Source organism: Sapajus apella, unplaced genomic scaffold (genome assembly GCF_009761245.1).
Source record: "Sapajus apella isolate SASKATOON/1434 unplaced genomic scaffold, GSC_monkey_1.0 scaffold6, whole genome shotgun sequence".
In the NCBI taxonomy this organism is placed as follows: Eukaryota; Metazoa; Chordata; class Mammalia; order Primates; family Cebidae; genus Sapajus; species Sapajus apella.
In genome coordinates, this window is record NW_022436946.1 from 66731820 (window position 1) to 66745837 (window position 14018).

The 14018-nt window shown below is 39.0% G+C and overlaps 1 long non-coding RNA gene across 1 annotated transcript in view; it reads left to right on the forward strand.

The window, feature by feature from the left end:
* Positions 1-1934: 1934 nt before the first annotated feature.
* The window catches only part of LOC116549663, a 235560-nt gene continuing 223476 nt past the window's right edge, over positions 1935-14018 (forward strand). The window contains exon 1 of the long non-coding RNA XR_004267988.1: positions 1935-2003. This is a non-coding gene — a long non-coding RNA (uncharacterized LOC116549663). The remainder of the gene's footprint in view (positions 2004-14018) is intronic.

The window sequence follows — 14018 nt, forward strand, 5'->3', positions numbered from 1 at the left end:
CTAGACGGAAGCCTAAGAATTTGAAGAAATAATTTCCAAAGTTACCTACCACTGCTTTCATGTAATTTACTTTTTCCCTCTTAACAACTTTTTTCCTTTCTATTTCCTCGCTGTTTCCCTCAACTTAAGAGGAATAATGGGAGATGCCTCTTCTTTTTATTTCTTTAATCTTCCTCAGACTCATCTCCATAGATTATTTGGAATATCTTTTTAAAAATATTCTGGAGGAAACAATCACAGTATGGTGTAAATATTGTGGCAATATTTCTTTTCTTTCAAACTTTGGATGAGTTTGGGAGTTGGCAAACGAGCCATATGATGTGTGTAGCTTTAGCTGTGCCAAGGGCAGTGGATTGGAGCTGGTCACTATGAGGAGGCCGAGGACTACAGCTTCTCTTACAGGCACCACCGACCGTGGAGAAGACAGTGCAGATGGTGCTAGACAGGACGAGGATGCTTCTACCATGTGAGCACTCGCCTCCCACAGGGCTCAGTCGATGTGGCAAACTATGCTCCTTATTCACAGCGCTGAAAGAATTAGTCTGACCTTTTTTTTCCTTTATCTGCTGTTGAGTCCCCTCTGTCTGATATTTCTATTTGCACAGCAGTGCCATCTACTTCTGTATCCTAACTCATCTCCCCATCTGCTAATTCCTCCGCAAGCTGGTACTCTGTCGTGAAGGTGGAAAGTAGTTTGACATTCTTTGATAATACATCTCTTGTAAGTGGCAGGCTAATGAAGAGCAGCTATAGCAGGCTGGTGACTCCTTGAGTTATGGCTGTGCGAATGTGAATTCCACGCTTGAGCAGAAGCCACCTGGGTAGCTTGAGGGCCCTCTGAATTCAGATTTAAAGAAATGAACTCAGATGTGAATCCTTTTGGGAATATTGGACTGTATGCCAGAGGGTTTCTAGGTTATTAAGTATTATTTCTGATGTTGTCAAAACATCATATGTTAACTTTTCAAGTGAATGGGGTTTATTTCTAGAGTGGTATACAAAGAGCAATGTTTTCTGCCACTTTTGCCTGATGCTACTTTAGTTGTTTATTCATAAATTTTATAGAGACTTAGCCATAGGTTATACAACTTCTGGTAGAGCTGTAAATCCACCCTTTATGTGTATGTGTGCTTATGTGTGTAATGAATCCTTCAGAAGCCAGTATGGGTTTTCAGTGCCTTGGGCCTAGACCACAGATTCTGTCTGAGTGCCCTCATTTCAAAGTGGTGTGCAAGGAGTCATTGCTGTGGGATGATCTCATTTATGATGTGGATGGGAAATGGAAATTCCAGTTCTGTTTTTACTTCAGAATATTTCTGCTTTTTTTTTTTTTTTGTTTCCATTTAAATGCTGAAATATTTAAATGCAAAACATGAGCAGATTTTTTCCCAATGTACCTTATTTCATGCTTAACAATTTTATTACTAAATTACCTTTACTCGGTAATCATATATTCCTGGGTAAAGATGCTGCATAATGAACTTGGATCAGATTTTATTACCTGACGATCCTTTTACCTTGGCCAGGTCAGTAGCTTGAAATCTAGTCTTAATAAAATTTTGCTTTTTTGACTTATTTATAATTGGTTGTTAAAAATAACTTTTAAGTGGTGGATTTTGATTCTTGCCAGTGAAATCTTATACTAATTTATTTTTTCCTGAAAAATTCTGAATGTGTTTAAAGAGCTATATTAGGAAGGGCTTCATGCAACATCTAAGTAGTTGTGCAGCAGCTGGGTAACTGCACATAAGGAACTTGGCTCAAAGCTCGGAACACTAATTGAGAAAGAGCCTGGTGTTCCAAAGTCAAGGGGAAAGCAATGTGGGAGGTAATTATCCAATTTAGGATATTGCTTGTTTAAAAGAGTTACTGTGTTAATAAAAATCTAATGAGGTCTAGTTCCCTGGGGATGCTTTTTATTTTTGCATGTTTCCCCGGGAGATATCTCCAGGTGCAAGATGGCTTGGTGAGACCGTGTCCTACTCTTGGCTCTGACTCAGAAAGTGGGCATCTACTTCCTGAGAAACACTCAACCCAATACTGACATGACACTGGGAAAGTAAATAATGTACAAGAATGGCAAGATAATCCTCTTGCTATTCTTGGCATTGGTGAGGTACTTATGTCAAACTCTGTTTTAATCATTATATTTTAATTTTGAGAGAGATTAGTGATAGGGAAGAATAAAAGGATGAAAATAAGGATTCCAGAAAGAATTTAGGGAGGAGGCTAAAGAACACAGTCATTGGTTTGGAGGAGATCATATATACTTATAACATGTGACTTAAAGTGACAATGTACTATGAATCTTACGGGAATACCTCTAAAACAGGACAGTTAGAAATTAACCTGGAAAATAATACAGGCTTCTTGTTTTACTGCAAACTTGAATAAATAAGATAGCTTTGGAAGTAAATGGCATTTTTGGTATAGGAAATAATGGATAAGGAAATTGTTTTTTGTCTATTTCAAAAATTCCCTTTTCTTCTAGAGAGATTTGCATATCAAGTGGAAGGGCTTTTGCCCTCTGGTCTGTTCTGGTTTTCAGTAACATAACATTAAGATCCTTTGTTTTGGGTTTCTTCTACATGTTAATTCCTTCTGGCTCCTACAACAGTCCTTGGCTCCCCACAACCCCTAACCTTCTACCAACGGGTCCAACCATCCCTTTACTACCCTGTATCCCCTTGTTGGCTTCTCTCCCTTCCTGTCATCCCTGATTCCGAGGCCAATTGTCATGTTGTTGCCTTATGTACACACTGGGCTACATTTTGCCTCTCTCATTTTGTAGAAGTCTCTTAGAAAGCCTGGATCCCTGGTTAAGTCTAAGAATCAGCCTTCTCTGTGCCTGATTCTGTCAGCTGGGCATGGCTGGAGAAAACACTCAACTCAACCACTTTAAATTCATCACCTCAAACGTTAAACAGGCCTTGATAGCTGCTGGACAGCTATTCTATACTTTCCCAGCTATTTAGTCTCCCATACTCATGGACCTGTATTTCACATCTTCTCCTTTCTGTTCTCCAAACTCCAACACCACCTCTTCCATCTTGACTTTCAGCTGAGGACTCCAATTCCTGCTTCATGAGTATGTTGAAGTGAATAGAAGTTACACAGATTACTACTGCCCTCCTATCTGCTTGCCAGCATCCACCTCGTCTGCCTTTGTTTCGCACTGTAGGAACTATGTGTCAACCCCTTTACTCTTGCATAGATCTCATCTCTTCTTGTCTCCTCAAAGACATAGCTCCAGCAGTTCTCCTCCGTCTTCTACATTGCCATTTTTTCCTGCTGCTCTTCTCAGTTGCCACCATCAGCATATATGTATATGTTTTCCTTTCAATTTCAGAAAGCTTTCTTTCAAACCTCCTTCCCCTGCCAGCTGCCATCTCATTTCATTGTTCTTGTGTTAAAACAATCCCTAAAAATATTTCTATGCTCACTATCTCCAAATCCTCTTTCCTTATTCCCTCTAAAGTCCACTTCAGTCAGGCTTATGCTCCACATGCTTCACCAGGATGGCTCTTGACAAAGCCACCAGTGACCTGCTTGTTGGTGAATCTACTGAATAATTCTCAGTCCTCGTCTTACGTATCCTGCCCATGAATCTAATAAAGTAGAAGCACTCCCTCCTTGACAGACTTTCTTTGTTTACTTCGAGGATAGTACATTTTCTTAGGTTTCTTCCCTTCTCATCAGTTACTCCTTTTTGGCCACCTTGGCTGCTTGTTCTGCTCTCCATTCCTCCATTTCTCTCTATTCCTAAAGTACTGTGGGTTCTTTCCTTAGATCTCTTTTCTTCATCGATAGTTATTTTCTTGTTGACCTCACCCAGTTCCATGATTTGAATGTCATCTGTGTGCTGATGTGCTCTAAGGAACATCTTCAGCCCATACCCTCTCCTGACCTTCAGATTTTTATATGCAACTGCATACCTGACATAGCCAGTTAGATATTTAATAGAATGCTAAAATTTAATATGCCCCAAATAGAGATTCCCTGATCTTTCCCCCCATATCTGTTTTACCTTCAACCTTTGCTATCTTGGTCAATGGCAAGTCCATTTTTCCATTTGCTTACATCCAAAATCTTGGAGTCACCCTTGACTATTTCTTTCCCCTCATACCCTATGTGCAGTCTATCAAGAAATTTTGTTCTCTCTACCTTGAAAATATATCCATAATCTAATCACTCCTTGTCCCTAACACTGCAGTACTGGCCTGTGCTATCATTTCCAATTACATTTGAGTTTCAACGTAGTCTCTTTTAAAACTGTAAGTTACATCATACAATTTCTGTTTTCTGACTCTATAAAGGCTCTCATTTTTCCCAGTTAAAAAACAAAGTCCTTATAATGTCCTAGGGAGCCCACATTAATTTCCTAGAGTTGATAGAAGAAATTATCACAAACTGGATAACTTGTAACAACGGAAACATTCTTTTACAGTTCTGGAGGCCAGAAGCACAGTGCCAAGGTGTGGGCATGCTCCCTCTGAAAGTTACAGGGGAGAATCCTTCCTTGTCTCTTTCAGCTTCTTTTGACTCCAGGTGTTCCTTGGCCTGCGTCAGTGAAACTGATCTCTGCCTCCCACTTCACACGGCCTTCTCTTTTCTCTAACAAGGACACTTGTTATTGTATTTAAGCCCGTGGATAATCCAAGATGATCTCGTTTTGAGATTATTAAATTATTTGCATTTGTAAAAACTTTTCCAAGTAAGGTCACATTTACAGGTTCCAGGAGTTAGGATGTGGGCATACCTTTTGGGGGCCCCGCATTTATCCCACTCTAGATCCCCACCTTCTATGAGCCCATGTTACTTCTTGGACCACTCCTCCCCTTGATCGACTTACACTGTTTTCATTGATTATCTCAAACATGCCAGGTGCTCATAGATTAGGGCCTTTACACTGGCTGTTCCAGAATGAATAGCTTGGGACACTCTTCCTCTAGATATCGATAGGGCTCACTCCCTCATTCATCTTATAAGGTCTCCCCTGGCTATTTTCTTTAAAACTGTAATGCTCACCTTCCTTCTTACCTTGCTCTTATTTTTAGTTTTGTCTCCCATTTTAGTTGAATAGGACAATCCTTCTGCTTCATGTGGTGTTGCCTGGGGTGCTAGGGTGGCTTGAGGGTCCAGATGGTCTCAGACATATGGCTGGCAGTTGATTCTGGCTGCCATATGGGAGCTAAGTTGGAGCTGTTGGCTAAGGGCCTCGGTTCTCCTCCGTGTGGGCCTCTCCATGTAGCTGTTTGGGCTTCTTCACTGATTGGTGGCTGAGTTCCAGGGAAGAATATTCTAAGAGGAAGGAAGTAGAAGCTGCCAGCCTTCTTAAGGTCTGGACTTAGAAGTACACAGAATATTACTTTTGCTGTATTGTTTTGGTCAAAGTAGTTGCAAGACCAGCCTAAATTCAAAGGGAGAAAAAATAAACTCCACCTTTCAGCTAAGGGAATGGCGTGTTGTACAGGAAAGACAGAAACTGATGTAATAATCTTTAGAGCTATCTGCCAAAAGGAACTTCCTGGGTCCCTGATATTAGGCCATGGTGTAGCTGCTCACAAAATGGATACCTTTATCTTTGTGTTTATTATTTCTATCCTGCCACCATGATATTGAGAGATTGCCTTGATTTAAAAAGCAAATAAATAAGCAATATTTTTTAGATTTTGAAATTTGAAACATATAGATAAATCAGTTTATTAGCCGTCCCTCACTGCTCCAGGCATGAAACTTATGAAAATTATTCTGTGTGCAGTGGAGGGAGAAAAATCATTTTTTTTTCTTTTCTTTCTTTTTTTTTTTTTTAGATAGAGCTTAACTCTGTCACCCAGGCTGGAGTGCAATGATGCCATCTCAGCTCACTGCAACCTCCACCTCCCATGTTCAAGCAGTTCTACAACAGGCTTCCAAGTTGCTGAGATTACAGGTGCCTGTTACCATGTTCAGCTAATTTTTGTATTTTCAGCAGCGGCCAAACCATGTTGGCCAGACTGGTCTCAAACTCCTGATCTCAAGTGATCCACCCAGCTTGGCCTTCCAAAGCGCTGGGATTACAGACATGAGCCACCATGCCTGGCCTGAGAAATCAATAGTTGCCTTAGTTTCGCATTCAAAGAAATTACTCCTTGACATTATTACTGCTACTTGACAGGTCCTGATCTATAATCATGTAGAAGAGGCAATCTTTATTATAAATATTTTAAAGGTCTCAAACCATTCAAATGATAGTGGATTTTAGAAAATCTCAATATTGGTAGGTAGGATTTTTCTGCTCTTAGCTAGTAAAAACCAGTGATTAAATAAGAGGATATCTAATGGAAGCTAAAGTTTATTGCTTTTTGAAGGGGGTTATGCCACCTCCATTGTGGAACTACATTTTCTTAAATTGAACTTAGGGGATGAACTTCTTTTGCTTATATCTACTTTTCTGACTGTTTTAGTCTACTCAGACTGCCAAACAAAGTATTATGGACTGTGTGATTTAAAAAAGAACAATTTATTTCTCATAGTTCCAGAAGCTAGATTTTTAAGACCAGAGTGCCAACATGGTTGGGTTCTGATGAGGGCCTGTTTCCTCACTTGGAGACAGCTGCCTTCTCTCTGTGTCCCCTCATGGCAGAGAAAGGAAGGAGGAGAGAGAGAGACAGAAAGAGAAAGAGAGAAGGAGAGAGAGAGAGTGTACGAGAAAGAGAGAGAGTGTACGAGAGAGAGAGCAAGTGCTTGCTTTCTGGTATCTCTTTTCTAAGGGACACCAATCTCATGAGAACTGACTTTCATGACTACATCTAAACCTAGACTTCCCAAAGGCCCCATCTCCAAATATAATCTCACTGGGGCTTAGGGCTTCAACATGTGAATGTGAGACCACAGCATTGACTTACTTTTTCATCTCTCTATGTAGACGACTGGTACCAGATGAGAATAAAACAGATGAATGCCAAGAATACATTTTTAATGTAAGTTCTGTAAAATTCATATGCCAGTCATAAAATTTTATTTATTACAAATGTTTTGGTAAACTTATTCAGCCAGAGATATGTAAGACTGGTATAGTAAAAAGACTAATGGCTTTTCAAAGATGTCCACATCTTAACTTCTAGAATTTGTGAACATGTTTTCTTACAGAGCACAAAGCACTTGGCAGACGTGATTAAGGCTACAGAAATTGAGTGGGGAAACTATATAGGTGGGTTCAATCTAATCATACAAGCCCTTAAAAATGGAGGAGATTGAGAAGGTCAGAGAGATGCAACATTAGAAGGGCTCAATCTGCCAGTGTTGCTTTTGAAGATGCAGGAAGCGGGGACCTCTAGAAGCTGGGAATAGCCCTCAGCTGACAGTCAGAAAAGAAACAACTACTTCTCCCTATAATCTATAACCAAAAGAAACTGAATTCTGCCAACAGCCTTAATGAGTAGGAAATGGGTTTTCCTGTAGAACCTCCAGAAAGGCACACAGTCTGCTGATACCATGATTTCAGTTCGATAAGACCCATACTGGACCCACAGAATGCTAAGAAAATACATTTGTGTTGTTTTAAGCCACTACATTTGCTATTTTTTTTTTTAATGGGAAACAAACAAGCAAAAACCACACACACACACACACACACACACACACACACACACACACACACACACACGAAAACCTAACACTGTTGGTTATGAATTAAAGACCTCAGTCTCCAAATTCTAAAAGTCACCCAAACCTGGCAGATTCTTCTAATCAACGAGAATAGGTGACACTTATTTTAGCAACTGTTCTAGGACCATCAGAGACATTTTTGGAATCACTGTAGTGCTATGTTGTTTGAAAGCAATTGCATATGATCCCTCACTTATGATGGTTCAGCCTATGATTTTTCAGCTTTATGATGGTGCAAAAGTGGTATGTATTCAGTAGAAACTGTCCTTTGAGTACATACACAACTCTTCTGTTTTTTACTTTCACTATAGTATTTAATAAGTTATGTGAAATATATAATACTTTATTATAAAATTGGCTGTGTTAGATGATTTTGCCCAACTGTATAGGGTGGGCAAATGTATGTAAGTGTTCTGAGCATGTTGAAGTAGGCTAGGCTGAAGTACGATGTTTGGTAGGTTATGTATAATAAATGCATCATTTAGACTTACAATATTTTCAATTTATGCTGGGTTATTAGGATGTAATCCCATCTACATCTAAACCTAGATGTAGAACTTTGAACTATGGCTTTTGCTATATTTCTGTGTGAGCTGGGAAACACGGTCAGATTAGCAGCTGGGTTGGGAGAATAGATAGGTCATGCTCAACAACAGGGAGTAGAAGTTAATGTGGGCATTCTGGAAAACTCAGAAGTTGTGGAGTCTCAGTTTCTTAGTTCTTTTACTAAAATATTACTTATTAAAGAAAACTGTGCTTGATTTTATAGCACAACTCTAAATCCACGGTTTAGGTGAACTCACATCCATCATGTAGCCCCTTCCTCTTTTTTTTCTTTAACCTCCTAACTTTCAAGATGAAGACATCGAATGCAAGTCAAAGTCAAAGGCTACCCTGGTAGTATAGTGTTGTTTTATTTTTATTTTTTGAGATGGAGTTTCACTCTTGTTGCCCACATTGGAGTACAATGGCATGATCTTGGCTTACTGCAACTTCCGCCTCCCGGGTTCAAGTGATTCTCTTGCCTCAGCCTCCCAAGTAGCTGGGATTACAAGCATGTGCCACCCCGCCCGGCTAATTTTGTATTTTTAGCAGAAATGGGGTTTCTGCATGTTGGGCGGACAGGTCTCGAACTACCAACCTCAGGTGATCCACCTGGCTTGGCCTCCCAAAGTGCTGGGATTACAGGTGTGAGCCACCTGGCCCTATGGTGTTATTTTAATTACCTGGGTGCAAAGATAAGCCACCTTAAGTGAATTTGTTTTAACATACTGAGGAGCTTTTAGTAGGTTTTGCCAGATTAAAAATGGAAAACTTGGCATCAAAAATAAAAAAAGTCAAACAAGAAAAAACCTTATCAATTAATATTTCAGGCTGCTTCACAAAGAAGTACTTTGACTTTTGTTAAATGGATGAGGAATAAAACTAGACTCAAGAGAGTTTGCACATAGGCAAATTATTAGAAATACAGAGAAAATTAAATGATTTACTAAGCAGTCATGTTACTAGTAGGCTATGCTAAACTACTATGTTTGATAGTTTAGACATAACAAATGTATTTTCAACTTAAAATATTTATGCTTACAATATTTCAAATTACAATATTAATATAGTGAATTTTCCATTAAAAAAGTTTGAATCTGGGCAATGCACGTTATTTACTTTGTGATCCTGGATACACTGAGCCTTGAACTTCATTTTCCTTATCCATAAAATGAGAATAATAACAATGATATTTACTCTATTTATCAACTATGGCTCAAGGGAGAGATGTGGTGTGTGGAAATAACATTTTAGAAAACATAAAGTTTTGGGTATACCAAAACATTATCATTAACACGAAAGACTTATTATTTTATTACTTGTTCAATTTACTTAAAGAAATTATTGCGCCTCTTCAAGAAAAAAGTGTATTATTTGTAAATGTTTGGTAATTGTTGCTTTTTTTTGTGATAGAAGGAAGTGTTTCAGTTAGGCAGGTGTGGTGGTGTACATCTGCAGTCCCAGCTACTTGGGAGGCTGAGGTGGGAGGATCACTTGAGCCTAAGAGGTAGAGGTTGCAGTGAGCTGAGACTGCCACTGCACTCGAGCCTGGGTGGCGGAGTGAGATCTCATCTGGAAAAAAATAAAAAGGAAGAAGGGTTTGAAAGAACATATTTTCTCAATTACAAAGAGGTCAGGTAAAGAAATACCAATTTTATCTATTAAAATGTATAGTGTTCTCTGAGGACTGAAAGTGTTCTTATGAAAATGCAAGTTAGTTATATCCAACTTGCTTATTTGTTAGTAACTCTATTGAAGAATAGTATAAATACAGAAAAAACTCTAATTACAAGTGTGCTACTTGATGGTTTCACCTATAAAATGATCACCCCCAGTAAGCAACACCCACATCAAAAGCCAGAATATTATCAGCACTCAGAAGCCCTCTCCTTTGCCTGCCTCCTCACTCCCAAGTGTAACTCCTTCTAACAGATTACACTGGTTTTGCTAATTTTAGACTTTATATTACTGGAATCATAGTATATATTTTGCATTTGTCTTGTTTCACTTAACATGTTTGTGAGAGTCATCCATATTTTTATATACAGTTATAGGGTGATTATTCTCATTGCTGTAGGGTGTTTTGTTGTGTGAATATATCATTTTGCTTATTCATTCCATTGTTGGTAGGCATTTTGGTAGTTTCCAATTTGCAGCTATTGTCAAAATTTTATGAACATTCCGGTACTGTCTCTGGTTAACACATGCACAGGTGTTGATCATAAGATGCACATATGTTCAGCTTAGTAGATACTGCCAGTTTTCCACCCAAATAAACTTTCTACCGACAGCGTGTGTGAGTTCCTCTGACTCTACCTTTTTACTAATACTTGCTGTATCCCTTCTATGCTTTTTAGTTTTTTTTTTGTCTAGTCAGGTCTCATTGTGGTTTTATTTTGTATTTCCCTGATGACCAGTGAGATTAAAGACTTTCACATTCATTAATTACCCATTTGGATATTATGTTTTGTGCAAGATCTGTTTGGGTTTTTACCCATTCTTCTGTTGGAACGTCATTTTCCTTAAAGATGTGTAAAAATACTTCATGAAATTCTAGGCCGGGCACAGTGGCTTACGCCTGTAATCCCAGCACTTTGGGAGGCCAAGGTGGGCAGATCATTTGAGGCCAGGAGTTTGAGACCAGCCTGGCCAACATGGTGAAACCCAGCTCTACTGAGAACACAAAAATTAGCCAGGTGTGGTGGCGTATGCCTGTAATCCCAGCTACTTGGGAGGCTGAGGCAGGAGAATTGCTTGAACTTGGGAGGTGGAGGTTGCAGTGAGTGAAGATTGAGCCACTGCACTCCAGGCTGGGTGACAGAGCAAGACTCTGTCTCAAGAAAAAAAAATTCTAATTCTTCTACTTGAAGTTTTTCTGTTGCCCCTAGTATTATGCTTTTTGATGAACACAAATTCTTATTCTAATATATTAACATTTATTATTTTTTTATAGTTAGTGTTTTTTTCCTGATTAATAACTCTTTCCCTACTTTGTAGTCATGAAGATATTCTACCTACAGTGTTGAATAATTGGAAGTTAGTATCAACAATAAAGCTATATAAAGGTAAAAATATTCAATTTAGTTATTTAAATGCAATCAAGCAAGTGACTTACTAAGCAGTGAACATGAACAGATGAATCTTTAGCTTCGTAATCAATCATTTCAAGCAGTCATGTCAGTTTTTTAGGGTAAAGTAACAGTCTCGGTTTTTTTTTCCTTTGAGACAGGGTCTCTCTCTGTTACCCAGGCTGGAATACAGTGGTGAGATACCGGCTCACTGCAACCTCTGCCTCCCGACTTCAAGCAGTTCTCATGCCTCAGCCTCCCAAGTAGCTGGGACTGCAGGTGTGTGCCCCCATGCTAGGCTAATTTTTATATATTTTTTGGTAGAGACAGGATTTCACCATGCTGATCAGGCTGGTCTTGAACTTTGGACCTCAAGTGATCCGCCTGTCCCGGCCTCCCAAAATTCTGGGATCACAGGCATAAGCCACCACATTCGGCCTTTTTTCCCTTTCTTATATATTTGATTTTAGTAGTATCAGATTACCTGTAATGACAGGCTTTACACTTTCCTACATGCCACCAAAAAAGATATAACTTTTTACCTAATTCTGGAGGACACAACTGGCAAATTGGATAGTAAGGAATTTCAAGATTGGAATTAAGGAAAAATAGAAAATTTAGATTGTGGTTCATAACCTAAACTTTTAGCATGCACACATACATATTGAGAAAACTGAGTAAGATAGGGAGGGGAACAGTACACACCAGGGCCTGTGGTTGGGGGGCATCTAGGGGAGGGATAGTAGGGGGTGGGGAGATTGGGGAGGTATTGCATTAGGAGAAATACCTAATGTAGATGACGGGGAGATGGATGCAGCAAACCACCAAGGCACGTGTATACATATGTAACAAACCTACACGTTCTGCACATGTACCCCAGAACTTAAAGTATAATAATAAAAAAGAAAACAAAGCCTCATTCATTTTTTTCATCTATTGACATTTTTGGTAAATATTGAAATTGCGGCAATGGCATTTTGGTAGCGTTTCCTTTTTTCTTTATGAATGTAAAATATTTTTGAATACGAGACTGAAATATTCCCCATCAATCTCCCATGGCCCAATAAAAGTAGTGGTTTGCTAGCTTTAAATAGCTAGCTTTAAATAGAATTTAGCATTAGTTAGAATTCATGTTTGCTAGATGTAAACCAGTCAATGCAAGCATGTTTTGAGGCACCTAAAGTTGACTCAGAATATTTTTGGCAGATTAAAAAAATACTTGATGTGTATTATCTCCCTATAAGGACGTGGGGAGAGTTGGTGGTGTGACATACAGTTTCTTTGAGAAATCATTTATTTGTAATTTACATGAGAGCTCTCAGAAACTAAATTTTGCTTTTTGAGCTCAGGGATTTTTGAGGAGAATAGTTGGGTGTAAATATCTGAGGATTCTTTGTAGGAAGACTTTGTTAAGATTTGTAAATGAAATAATTGAACTATGCTGGTTGACCAGCACAAAAATCCTTATTTACTTAGCTGGCTTCCCTGATTCCCATGGGTTGAGGCTAGGTGGAACCAAGTATTTTGGGGATGAAGTCAGCCTCTCCATGACTTGGTATCCCCGACTGGGAGAGCCCACTGCTTCTCTGGATCATTGCTGCCACCTTGTCCCATTTGCTGCCTGTTCTTATCTATAGATAGTGGCCCAGAGATTTGGGAGGTTCAGTTTGTGTTTCCATGGAGGGGCTTATCTGAATTTGTTTTTGTAAAAGAGACATTTTATTTTCTGTAATTATTTGTTTGAAGAAGGCTAAAGTTGATTGACCCCCCACACAATCTGAGAAAGAAACAAGGAATCATGGTAGACTCTGGGGGGGTCTAAGTTTTCTTTATTTTCAGACTTGGCCTTTCTGGAAGAGTCCTGAATGAGAGTAGATCCTTAGGAGCTTCTTAACAGTGCCTTTTAGAGATTCAAATCTGAGTTACACAAGTAGCCACCTCTGTAACCACTTCCTAACTTGGCATGTCTTCAAATATCTACAGAATTAAAGCAGGTAATTTTTTTTTTCTTATTGTGACATGCAGATAGTGATACACATTAGAATTTGCAATTAAAAATTTTTGGATTGTGGAAGGACTTGAGCAGTGGATCACTGAAGGAGACCAACCATAATAGAATGTTCATTGGGGGTGTTAAGAAGTAAAATAATAAAATTAAGTGCATTGGTACTTTAACAAATATTTTTTAGAAATCAGTTTTTTATTGTTAGGTGGGGGATGAATTTTAAATGAATCCCTAAAGGGCTTCAACAAGCACTTTCTTCCACCTCACGAAGACCAGTAAAAGCCCAGAGTGTTTGGGGAGTGGGAGTGAGGTAAACACATATTTGTGAGGATCTTCCCACATCTTCCCCTTGCCCTCTTTGTAGGAAGCTAGCTCTCTTGGAATATGTACTATTCCTTGACATCACTTGGGAGGTTGTCATGTTGATCTAATTTCAAATGTGACATTGAAGAAATATCACATAAATATTCTGTCCACTTCTGCCACCAATTCAAAAGCCATCTCTGGAGTGGCCGTTGGTGGTGGAGGATTTAGGTTCTAGCTGTTTAACACACATAGCACTCCCCCTGTTCCCAAGAACCCCTAGACCACTGAGCTTGGTTCTGCCCTCTCATATGTGAACTCTTCTCTGATTTAAGAACTCTGTTGTATGTTTTACTGATTGTAAGGAGTTTGAGTCAAGAAATAGCACAACAGTGGATGTATGGTGTCCATGTACACACACACTTTTTTTTTTTTTTTTTTTTTTTTTT